Below are 12798 nucleotides of genomic sequence, written 5' to 3'. Positions count from 1 at the left end.
TGCTCAAGTCCCAGGCAAACCCAAGTGCAGGAGGTGACTACCTGCAGGCCCAGAGGGGACACTTCACCCTGGACCCTACACTCAGCTCCTAGAATGCTTTTTATCTTGTACTGTTGGGAATGGTTTTCTTTCTCACCCTCCTGGGTGCCCTGAGATGCCCTCTGATGCTGTTATAGAATGAAGCCAGGGAAAACACGTCCACACACCCACTCGTTTACCCACCTACCCATCTACTTGTCATCCATATGGCTGTGGCACCTGGGACGGTGTTCTGACAAGGGCAGGACTAGCCCAGTCACCTTGGCTTTAGGGAGAAGGCCGTGGTGGGTCGAGGCCCACACCCTTGGCACGATCTCCGCTGTGTGCCTTTGAAGGCCTTGACACCCTCACAGCACCCTCTGTGCTCCCCTTTTCCAGTATTTTTCCACGCATGCTCCGAGAGCCCCTAAAGGTCTGCCTGGCTGTGTTCGATGGCAGGTGGACACTGGGGAGGGCCTATCCCTAGTCCAGGGAGGGGACGTGGGAGCAGAGACCAGGCAGCTGCTCTGAGAAGGGACAGTGGTCAGGTTGGCCAGCCAGGAGTTTGGGTCAGGTGAGGCCTGTATTCATTTGAATACTGTTTGCATTTGTTAGAGCATCTCAGACTTGCAGATTCTGTATGAATTTGCCTACTCACTAAAATTTATCTATAGCCCTAAGATCAATACTAGGGGTACTTTTGCAGTCCTTCATGGACATATTAAGAAAGTGAGTCGCCAGTGGGCAGTGCGCACAAGAGGTGGAGTGGGAGTCCTTCGCTTCCTGTTCCTGCTCACATGGTGCGCAGGAGGATCCTCTCTCCATCTATTTAGGCCGTGGTCTTGCATTTTTATGCTTATTGGTGTTCTGTTAAAGTGGTCCTCGGGCATAGCACTGAAGTGCTCTCTAGCACTCCTAAGTGTGAAAAGGCCACTCTGACTTACACAGAAAGGCGTGCGTGATGCGTGTGTAATCGATTTCTACTGCTGTGGATCTGAGTCTGTGTTAATGATTGACAGCATATTAAACAGGGCGTCTTCAAACAGAAACACACATAAAACAAGGTTATGGTAGTGATTCGTTGTTGAAAATGTGACCAGTGGCTCACAGGCACCTACGCCTGTATTTTCTCAGAAGTGTGGTTCTGGTTTTGTAAGCCACTCCTGACCAACAGCCATAGCAGAAACACGCCAGTCTTTTCTAAGTCAGATGAAACATAGTTACTATGAAAACAAGTCACTGTGTCTATGTGTTTAACTGGAGTGTAACCAAACCTTGGTTTATAACATGGTGAGTTTCATTCTTATATACCTATGAACTACCAGCCATGGAACATTCAGGGCCCTGGAATTTCCCCTTGTTCTCCCAGAAAAAAAAACAACTTTTTTTTTTTTTTTTTTTTTTTTGGTCTTTTTGAGCCAGGGTCTCCCTGTAGCCCCAGCTGTCCTGGAACTCACTATGTGGGGGGGTGGGGGTGGGGTGGGGGGTGGTTGGTGCAGTCAGCCGTTAGGACACGCAGCTTGTACATCAGGACATGTTTCCTGGTGGGTGCCAGCCTCTGCTCTTGAATGGGAACCAGGCATGCGATTGTAGGCACAGGTGTTTCCTCTGGCACCTGTTTCTTTCTCTGCACTAATGGTGGCATCTCACAGCTGGGCTCCAGGCTGGACAGCTGTGTGTGATCACCAGCTGCTTAGCAGCCTTCCCCACCCCAGGTTCTGGCCAGCCATGGAAGCACCTGGGGCCGTGCCCAGAGACACAGCCTGAGCCCTTCTGCTGACCTTCAGTGAACCCAACCATAGTTCTGCTCATACGTCTTTTTCTTAAAAGGGGAATCATTGGGGCTGGAGAGATGGCTCAGCAGTTAAGAGCGCTGGCTGCTTGTGCAGAGGACCTGGGTTCGAATCCCAGCACCCACATGACAGCTAACAACCATCAACAACTCCAGTTCCAGGGAATCCGATGTCTTCTTCTGACCTCCAAGGGCACTGCATGACACGAGTGTACTTACATACATGCAAGCAATACACTCATACACATAAAATAAAAATAAAATATTTTTAAAAGGGGGATCATGACATGGGACGCTGCTGGGTCTGTAGCCTGGGTGCTGGGAACTGGGGGCAGGGCCAGGTACACGAGATGGAGTCCTTGAGGCTTTGAGTGGAGGGGTGCCTGAGTCTCACCCTCGCCTCAAACCCTGGCCTCCGAGTGAGTGTAGTCCTGTTCTTACTGGCCTTGAACCTGTAGACTTTCAGGGACAGAGATGGTGGGGAGAGGAGAGGGCTGGGACAGAGAAATGGCAGGGGCATTTAGCTGAGGCTACAACCACATCTGTGTTCTCCTAGTGACATAAACAGGCCTGGGTGTCCCTTGGTGACTTTGGCCCTGGACTGTCTTGTAGACACAGCTGAGGCTGACGTTCTCAGGTCTTGGGAAACATTTTGGGGAAGGTGACGGTATTGACAAATGGCATTCTGAACCGAAGGGATGCTGCTGTAGCTGACTCCAACTGCCCTTCTGGTCTCAGCCCTTCCCTAATGTGCCATCACTCCCAAATTGGGACTCTCAGTTTCAGGACTCTCCCTGGCTCCTCAAATACCCCTCCCTATAAGCCACACTGTCCCTCAGGTCTCCTGGTCACTGTGGACAGCCCACTCTGTCCTGCCATACCTGGCTGATGGCCTAGACACTCTGGGAAGCCAGACAGAGGGAACAGTGTGCATAGGGCAAGCACCCCAGGGAGTAGGGCAGGAAGAGGTGCCACGCGGCTGTCAGAGTTGTCGAGAGGCCAGTCAAGGGTCATAGAGACCTGAGCTATGCTCTCCCCACCCCTGCTCCTGTTCCGACCCCGAAGGTTGCTGAATCTTCAGGGACCTCTTGAGTTTTCAGGCTGACACCCAACTTATTTCGGCAGCACATTGAGAGTTGTGTTATTGTCCTTAAATGTTGGGTTTTTTTAAATTTTTATTTATTTTTATTTTATGTGTATGCGTGTATTGCCTGCATGTAGGAAAGTGCACCCATGTCGTGCAATGCCCTCGGAGGTCAGACCAGGCTGTCGGATCCCCTGGAACTGGAGTTACGGACAGCTGTTAGCTGCCATGTAGGTGCTGGGATTCAATCCCAGGTCTTCTGCAAGAACAGCCAGTGTTCTTAACCGCTGAGCCCTCTCTCCAGCCCCAAATGTTGGTTTTTTTTTGACCAATCTTATTGTTCTGCTTGTTAAGCAAAGTCTAACAATCCCTTTCCAGGACTTGCTTCCATTTTGAGATACATTTATGACTAAAATATGTGTATCTGTCTCCCAGCATACTAAGCAGCAGATTGAACAGCAGAGGATTCTCAAGACCCTTTAAGAATCCTAATGAGGGCTGGAGAGATGGCTCAGCAGTTAAGAGCACTGGCTGCTCTTGCTGAGGACCCAGGTTTCCCAGCACCCACATGTTGGCTAACAACCATCTCTAACTCCAGTTTCAGGGGATCTGACGCCCTCTTCTGGTCTCCACAGGCATTGCGTGCACAGGTGCACTTACATGTAGGCACAACACTCATACACATAAAATAAGTAAATAAACTTTTTTTTTTTTGAGACAGGGTTTCCCTGTAGCCCCAGCTGGCCTAGAACTCATTATGTAGACCAGGCTGGCCTTGAACTAACAGAGATCCACCTGCCTCTGCCTCCCAAGTGCTGGGATTAAAGGTGTGTGCCACCATGCCCGCTGTAAATTAACATTTTTAAAAGAATCCTAATATGAACCAAAAGATGGCTCAATGGGTAAAAATGCTTGCTGCCAAGTCTCACGTCTTGAGTTTAATTTCCAGAACCCATATAGTGGAAGGAGAGAATGGACTCTGAAAAGTTGTCTTATGATCTCTAAATGCACACTGTGGACAGCGTGCGTCAACACAAGCACACACATCCACACCCACACAATAAACAAATGTAACAAAAAACTAAAAATGAATTCCTCATATTTACCACAAAGGTGAGTAAATTATTTTATTCCTTTTCCTTTAAATTACAAATTTAAGTCAGTTACTCGATTACCTGTGGCTAATTTGTAGAGGAAGCCACACCCAGGAAAGCATCTGGGTGCCGGTCCTGAGCCCTGGAGCTCTGTTTCTCTGACCTTCTTGGCCCCTGTGAGGTGGGCACTGAGACCCCTGCTTCACAGAAGATGAAGCCCAGGGGAGGGAGGAATGGCCCCTTCTTGGCCTGGCCCTGAGTGTTTTACCATGTCTGAGATGCCGAGCCACCCCTGGACACACGGCACTGCTGAACAGTTTCTATTAAGTCTCAGTTAACCCCAGAACAGACTGACTCCCTCTCTGTCCTTGATCTTAGACTTGCCCGGGAGGGGAGCAGCGATGCTTTGAGTGCCGCCAGCGCCCCCTGAGCTGCGGTGCTGGTCGGCAGCTGCCCCAACTTCCCCTGGGGCCTGGGCTGGTTGCACAATGCACAGCCTGGATTAAGTGAGTTAAGAACTTCCAGTTCTTGAATAACCTTCCCCTCCAGCTTTGCTGGAGACAGGAAGAAATGCCTCCCTCACCTAGCTTGCTCCCCAACATGGTGGACCCCTTGTTTTGGGTATAGACTGGCCCTCATGCTTTCCTTACCTGCCTAGGCAGGTGCTGCAGTCCATGTGGGCTGCCCTGTGTCTCCTGGTTCACTGCCCTTCCCCAGGTGGTGGGCTTCACTCCTCCCTGTCCCCTCTCTGCCTCCAGGTCCAACTCTAGGTCCCCACTCACTGCACCCACCCGCTTATCCCTGGTGAACATGAGGCCTGCCTCTGCTTTGCCCCAGCTACCTCTGAGCTTCTTCAAGAGAAAGAGGCATCTGCATCTTAGCCCTCCACAAAGAGTTTACAGGCTTTGGGTGCATGAAGATCTCATTACGCAGTAGCCAGTGGCACTGGGTGCCTGGCATGCAGCTCTCCTAGCCTGGTTTCGGACTCAAGCTCTCCTTATGGCCTGCACATGCCGGCTTCTCTCTCCCTGGCTCTGCGGCCTCCTCGCTCCCTTCCCAAGCTGTCTCCCTCCTGCTTGTATGTTGACATTTGATTACCTTGGCTATATTTGCAAAATGAAATAGACAGTCACTTCTCATTTCCCTTCACATCAGGGTTCATAGCGAGGGATGGCAACTGGCCTGATGCTTACTGTTGTACTTCTGGGGACGGCTGTGCTCAGCTGGGAGTCTGACGCATGGGGTGGGCCGGGTGCCCGACACTATACCGAACCCTTTCATCATGTGGAGGTCAGAAGACAGCTTGTAGGGGTTGGTTCTTTCCTTCTACTGTGTGGGTCCCAAGGATTGAGTCTTTCCTAGGTACCCCTCCAGGTCCAGAGCCCATCTGTGACAAGCTGCTACCTGGGGTGAGGGAAGGGCTGTGCCATGTCTTGTTGGATGGCTCCTTCCAGAACATTCCTTACTTCTTTACAATTTGCATGGTGAGACTTATCTATTGCATTCACGGGCACTCATGAAGTCTGTGTTGCAGTGGGGTGTGGAGAGGAAGTCTGCCAGGCCCTTGGGCCCTTGTCCCGTTTCCTTCTGTGGGGTGCCACCACTCCTTTCCAGCTCGTGCGGCAGCTTGTGATGTTTGTCCCCTCCAGGGCCTAGTTTGAGGAGCCAGGATGTTTGCCAAGTGAGTCAGTGTGTCCCCAGCAATCAGGAAGTGTGAGTTCCCCTCAGAGCCAGGGGCTCCGCTCAGATGTACCCTGGTCTTTGACCTCCGCCAGAGAAAAGAATTTCAAGACAAGTCAGTGAAGTGAAGCTAGTAAGTTTATTGATGGAGCAGAAGGACAAGAAAGATGGACGTAGAACGCCTTGATCTGCGGCAAAGTACAGAGATGGGGAAAGCACTGTGGGTCTGTTCACTTTATTTTATATTTTATGTGTATGAGTGTTATACCTGCATGTATGTAAGTGCACCTGTGCTGTCCAGTGCCCATGGCAGACAGAAGAGGCTGTTGGATCCCTTGGAACTGGAGTTACAGACCGCTGTTAATTGCCATGTGGGTGCAGGGATTCATACCTGGATCTTCTGCAAGAGCAGCCAGTGCTTTAAAACACTGAACCATCTCTCCAGCCCCACAGTTAATTTTTTTATTTTTATTTTTGGTCTTTTTGAGAATGTCTCCCTGTAGCCCCAGCTGGCCTGGAACTCACTATGTAGACCAGGCTGGCCTTGAACTCACAGAGATCCATCTGCCTCTGCCCCCCCCCCCCCAGTGCTGGGATTAAAGGCGTGCGCCACCATGCCTGGGGCAGTTTTCTAGTTTTTAAAAAAGCATGTATTTGTTTGTGTGTTTACATGCATGTGCCACAGTGTACACGTGGAGGTCAGAAGACAGCTTATAGGGGTCGGTTCTCTCCTTCTACCATGTGGATCCCAAGAACTGAACTCACATTGTCAGGCTTGGGGGCAGCTGCCTCTGCCCACCAAGCTGTCATGTCCCTAGACCTTATTTCTTTTTTCTATCCATAGAATCGTCCTTAAAGAAGAGACTTCATGTACACACAGGCTTGCCACTGAAGAAGGGGGTGCTAGGAGAGAGAAAACATCAATCAAGCGATCCTACTTATATATAGGTCACAAGGAAGTTGGACTGAAGGTCTAATTCACTGGCTAGCCTTTTTAACAATCTTTTGTAATGTTTCCTGGAAAGAGCAGGGCAGGTCTTTTGCAGATGGAATGCTCATTTAAGTCAAAATTTCTGGGTGTCAGCCAGTAAGATGAAGACCAGAACTAGGAGAACAAGTGGGTCCTTTCCCTTCTGATGTCCCCCCTTAAGTGATGCTGGGTGTCCTTGGCATGCCTGGAGCAGGTGAGCAGCCTGGTGGGTGATCTGTAGTCGGTGAGAACGAAGAGCGAACCTGCAGTCCAGAAACCCCACTTCACGCTCTCTTTGCTTCCCTAGATCTGTGTCTGTCCAGTCCCACTCATTTGTGATGGTGGGCAGTGTGTGTGTGTTGGGGGGAGCGGGTATCACAGGGATCCTGTACTTGAGCAGCATGTGACAAGTCAGTTCCAGCCAGGATCCTCCCTGACCCAGCTAACAGTGCCAAAGGCCTCTCTAGACTCTTCCTGTGTTGGTGAAGGGATGACTGCATCCTCTTCTAGAAGCTTCTGACTCAGTGCCTGAGTCACCGCCCACCTCCTTATAGCAGCCAGGCTTGTGGCTTGCTGGATCATGGTGAGGGGAAGGGCAGACACAGACTGACCACTGAGGCACTGCCCTGTACTGGGTTTCAGGAGCTCCTGTCCCCTGCTTTGGACTGTGTGGGGAACCCTCAGAGGCTGAAAGTGTCTTGTGAGATGTGTGCCTAGACCTTGGCTCTGCTCCTGATGAGAGGCCTGCTCCCAGGCAGGTGACTGGGATGCTGGGAAATGGGAGCTGGGAGGTGGGGCTTCTCAGGTCCTATAACATGACAGCATAACCAGCCTCCAGCCTCCAAAGGCTGCTGGAGAGCCACCTGCAGGTGTGTGAAACCTTTCAAGCACTGCCCAGCTGTGGTCAAGGAAAATGATCAAGATGCCAAGGCCCAGGCAGAGATGCTCAAGGGATTGGCCAAATCCAGGGGTGGTGATGGTGGCTGGGCTACCTCAGATGGGGCTCAAGGAACCATGTGGCGAATCAGTAGGGACACAGGTTCATTTCACGAACTGAGAAGGGGAATCCCCCTGGTGAAAAGCTGAGGCAGGAAGCAGGGCCAGGAGACTGAACTGGCAGAGCAGTAGGTGTGAGTCAGTGTGAGTCTGAGTGTGGAGGGAGGGAGACCAGAGGCTGGGACTCCAGCTCTCCGGGGCACCAGTTAAAGGGCAGCACAGGCCATCTCAAGTTGGAGGTCTCTGGTGATGCTGGGAGAGTCGACTGAAGATGAGGTGAGGGTGGCAGTGCTGTCCGCACGTTTGTCTTTCCTCAGGGTCTTAGTCCTTCCCCAGCCTGCGATGGTGGAAGCACAGTCAGAATGGCTGGAGTCAGAATGGTACAGGTACACCTCCACCTGCCCTGTTCGTCAGCACATGCTCAGAGCAGGGGACGCTCAGAGAAGGTGATGCAGTGGGTGATGCTTACAGTAGGTGACGCTCACAGTAGGTGACGCTCACAGTAGGTGACGCTCACAGTAGGTGATACAGTAGGTGATGCTCACAGTAGGTGATGCTCACAGGTGGTGACGCTCACAGGTGGTGACGCTCACAGTAGGTGACGCTCACAGTAGGTGATGCTCACAGGTGGTGATGCTCACAGGTGGTGATGCTCACAGGTGGTGACGCTCACAGTGGGTGATGCTCATAGGTGGTGACGCTCACAGTGGGTGATGCTCACAGTAGGTGATAACAGTAGGTGATGCTCACAGTAGGTGATGCTCACGATAGGTGACGCTCACAGTGGGTGATGCTCACAGATGATACAGGTGACGCTCACAGTAGGTGATGCTCACAGGCGGTGACACTCACAGTGGGTGATGCTCACGATAGGTGACGCTCACAGTGGGTGAGGCTCACAGTGGGTGATGCTCACAGTAGGTGATCCAGTAAGTGATGCTCACAGGAGGTGACGCTCACAGTAGGTGATGCTCACAGCAGGTGAGGCTCACAGTGGGTGATGCTCACAGTAGGTGATGCTCACAGTAGGTGATACAGTAGGTGACTCTCACAGTAAGTGATGCTCACAGGAGGTGACGCTCACAGTAGGTGATACAGTAGGTGACTCTCACAGTGGGTGATGCTCACAGTAGGTGCTCAGCTTGCCATGTCAAGCACTGTCTCTAGTTTCTCAGCAGCTCCACCCAGCAGATGTGGTCACCTTGCTTATGGACAGGTGAACTCGGGTGGTGCCACATGTGGCATTGCTAATCTGGGCTTTGGTGGCGTAGGCTGCACCTTGGAGTGCACACTTCTGGTTCTGGTGCCCCTCCTGTCCAGTCCGGCAGGACTCCCCTTCTGTCCTTGACTTCGAAGCCTCAGGTCATCTCAGCAGTCAGGACTGCAGGGCATCTTGCTATTCCTGACTACAGATGTGGAAACAGACTGAAGGTGGGAATGGCTGGCAGGAAGGAGACCTAGAATGTGACTGGACACAAGCGTCAAGGGAAATTGTTTGGGAATGAGAGAAGATGCGGCCAAAAAACCTGCCGATGGGGACAGAAACCCACGGGCCTTTGAGTGCTGATCCTCCATGGCAGGATGATTCTTGACTGGGTGGCGTTCCGGGTAGGGCCCTGGCACAGGTTGGACAGAATGGGCTTTCCATGGTTGTGGCAGGCACCTTGGATCAGGTGCGTCGGGCTGGGCTCTCTAGGATCCTGCTACCTTCAGCCCCGACACTACCTACTCTGGGGAAGGGCTAGGAGCCCGAGATTTCTGAAGCTGTCTTCCAGGGCTGCCTAGGTGGGATGAGAGGCGGGAGGTGGAGCTGAGGAAAGTCTGCAGCCTCCAGGGCTGGGGAGGAGGCCTCTGCCACTCCCGGCAGCATTCCACAATGGCCACACCTCCTGCTTCTAGAAATTTCCTGTTTTCCAGCCTCGCTGTGTTTGCTCTGGATTCCTCCCAGGGTTCCAGCCCACCCTGGCTGGCCTGCTGTTTTATTCAAGAAACCCTCCCTCCTAAGTCAGGGTGACCACCGGGGCTCCACCTGGGGCTCCGTCGTGCTCCCTGGCGCCGCAGGGCAGCCACCCGGAGACCGGGCTTAGGGGGCTGGTCGTGCCTCCCCAGGGCTGACCACAGCCCTTTCCTCCAAGCTGAGGTCCTAGCAGGGACTTTGAGCAGCCTCTCCATTGGGAGGTGGTGGGGGCAGCCCTGGGGAGTCCCTGGGGAGGAGCTCTGAGCCCCAGGTGAGGGGGTGGGGTGGGGACAGGCTGGCAGCGGGGGCTGCGAAGAAGCTGCGGGGTGAGTCACGCTCCGGAAGATGAGGGGAGAGGAGTTTCCTGCAGCTGTCTCCTCCGGAAGAGCAGTGGGAGGCTGGGAAGGGAGAGAGGAGGAGAGAGGAAGGCCAGGAAGCTCCCCGGGCTGAGGGATAAGACTTCCCTGCAGCTCTCCACCTAGCTCCCAGATCCCCCCTCCCCACCACGAGCCTAGGGCAGGGGTTTCAGGGAAGACACCCCCAGCACGGCCTGCCAGAGGGGCTCTGGGCACTGCCCTGGGGCTCGCTTGTCCCACTTCAGCAGGCCTAGAGCCTCCAGGACTCTCTTAGCACCACGAGGGTATTTCCAAACCCCACCCACGAGCTTGGTGCAGCTCAGCTGTCCCCTAACTCCCAGAGGCATGCTGGTCTCAAAGCCCCTGTGGTTAGCTCGTACATCCTGTCCCTGCAGACTGGAGCCCTCACCCTACAGAGGATCGACAGGTCTCCTCAAGGGTGGGGCAGGATCTTCCAGGCTGTGATCTTGAGGGTGGGGCAGGGTCTTCTGGTTCTCTCCCCAGCACACTAACAGGAGGATTTGTCTGTGTTAGAGAGTTACTGTTGACACAGAATAATATAAGCTGGGGGTGGGACATTGAGGAGGCGGAGGCAGGTGTGTGATCTTGTGTTGGAAGCTAGGCTGTGAACTAAAGTTGCCAGAAAAACACTCCTGTGTTGAAGATTATGCTAGGCTGACTAACTCTGTGGAACTCTGTGGAGAGTTGGAGTGTTGCAGGTCAGAGGTAAATTATCTTGGGTTTTGATTACTCTCTGTAGCTGCCCTTCCTCTCCACCTGTGTCTGGCCTAATACTTCTCAGGCAAAACCTTTGGAATGTATTAACCCGACCAGTAGCCCACCAAAGTTAACCTCTTTTTAGACAGCTCTGAAGTCCAGAGGAAAGATTTCCTCACTTTGTAACTCCCTCCCTTCCTGATGTTCCCACCAGCCAGCTAGACTATACCTTGACTTGGGACTTTCTTTGGTCTGTAGCTATAAAACTTCATAAATCAGTATTTGGAGCAACCAGAATCTGTGTTTCCGGGCCATGGTTCCAAATAAATGATCTGTCATTATTTTTGAGATGAGAGCTGTGTTTTGTATTAACAATAGTGGGTTCCAGGCTGGCTTTGGGCCACACAGTAAGATCAGCTCAAAACCAATGGAGAAGAAAACACAACAAAGAAAGAACCTTGAATTCTCATGAAAAGCCTGTGAATCTGGCAGTATTGACTTTATTGTTGTAAACACCAAGGTTCAGAGTGGTTAAGAAACTTGCTCCAGGTTACCCAGCTATTGATGGCCAAGCCAAGAGCACAAAAGGACGGCTTTGTTTATTATTATTATTTTAATATTTTATTTATTATTTTTCAATTTTTTTTTCGGTCTTTTTGAGACAGGGTCTCCCTGTAGCCCCAGCTGTCCTGGAACTCACTATGTAGACCAGGCTGGCCTTGAACTCACAGACATCCGCCTGCCTCTGCCTCCTGAGTGGTGGGACTACAGGGGTGCGCCACCATGCCCAGCACTATTTTTCAATTTTTATGTGTGAGTGTATTCTGTATGGGTACATAAGTGCACCCGTGTCCTGCAGTGCCTGCAGAGATTAGAAGAGGGCATCAGATCCTGTGGAACTGGAGTTACCGATGGTTGTTAGCTGCCATGTGGGTGCTGGGAATCGAACCCAGGTCCTCTTGCAAGAGCAGCCAGTGCTCTTAACCACTGAGCCATCTCTCCAGCCCCAGGACAGCTTTATTATTTGGAAAAAGAGGTTAATAGAAAAAAAATTGATAAGAGCAAAAAAGTACAGTGAAGAAGCTAAGAAATAACTGTGGGTAAATTACCAAATCTTACTCCAGAGAGAGAAGAGGGTTGGACATACTGGAAACCAGAGTGGAATGGAGTATCAGCACTGTGAGTGGGAAGGAAATGCAGAATAGCATTTGGATTGAAGTAGAAGAAACTGCTGATTTTCAGATAGGTCTGGGGTCTCAAGAAGATGACCACACAACCAGAAATATTTCCATAAGGTAAAGCTTTCCTTCTGCAAGAAGGTGCATAGCTGCTCTTAATCCAGCAAGCAGGCACACCCAGCGGGGCTCACTGGATTTTTATTCTTAATGCAGAGGGGTCCTGTACCCCGCTGTGAGTGCTCCTCACAGTCTTGAATGCAGTTTTCAGCGCCGAGTGCAACCTTGAGCACTTATTTTGGTTTCAAGAGGTGCTGACCCTGGAGGAACTTGAATTTCTGCCTAGCGCCTTCTTTGCAATTTTTACATCAAGTTTTGTCTTATTTAACCCTTTGACAGAAAAGAGCACATTTCTTTGACATTTCTCACAGTATCTTTCATATATTTATTTTTATTTTATGTGTTTGAATATTTTGCCTGCATGTATATAAGCATACCACATTATGTGCAGTGCCCACAGAGGCCAGAAGAGGACGTCAGATTCCCTAGAACTGGACTTATGTCAGCTGCCATGTGGATGCTGGGAACCAAACCCAGGTCCTCCGCAAGAACAGCCAGTGTTCTTAACCGCTGAGCCATCTCTCCATCTAACCCTGCCCACAATATCTTATCAGGACCAAAGACACTGGTTCAGTCAGTGGCAACAGTGAAAGGGGGAGAAAGAAACGTTCCCTGGAGGGTTCTTAGTCTCATAAAAGAATTTACGAATGGACCCAAATATAAGCTTTTACAATTTTATTAGAACCTTAGAGAAAAAAATCCTCAGGGCAGGTGAGCTGGTCATCTTGGCAGCTGCCTTGAGGAGGTGAATGGTGGGAAGAAGGAAGGAAAATTATGGAAGCCAGGCAGAGTTAGAGCCTGCGCGGAGGTCAGACGTGTCTGACTGGCAGCCACATGGC

Source organism: Nannospalax galili, unplaced genomic scaffold (assembly GCF_000622305.1).
Source record: "Nannospalax galili isolate Female #2095 unplaced genomic scaffold, S.galili_v1.0 scaffold68, whole genome shotgun sequence".
In the NCBI taxonomy this organism is placed as follows: domain Eukaryota; kingdom Metazoa; phylum Chordata; class Mammalia; order Rodentia; family Spalacidae; genus Nannospalax; species Nannospalax galili.
This window is presented reverse-complemented; position numbering follows the sequence as displayed.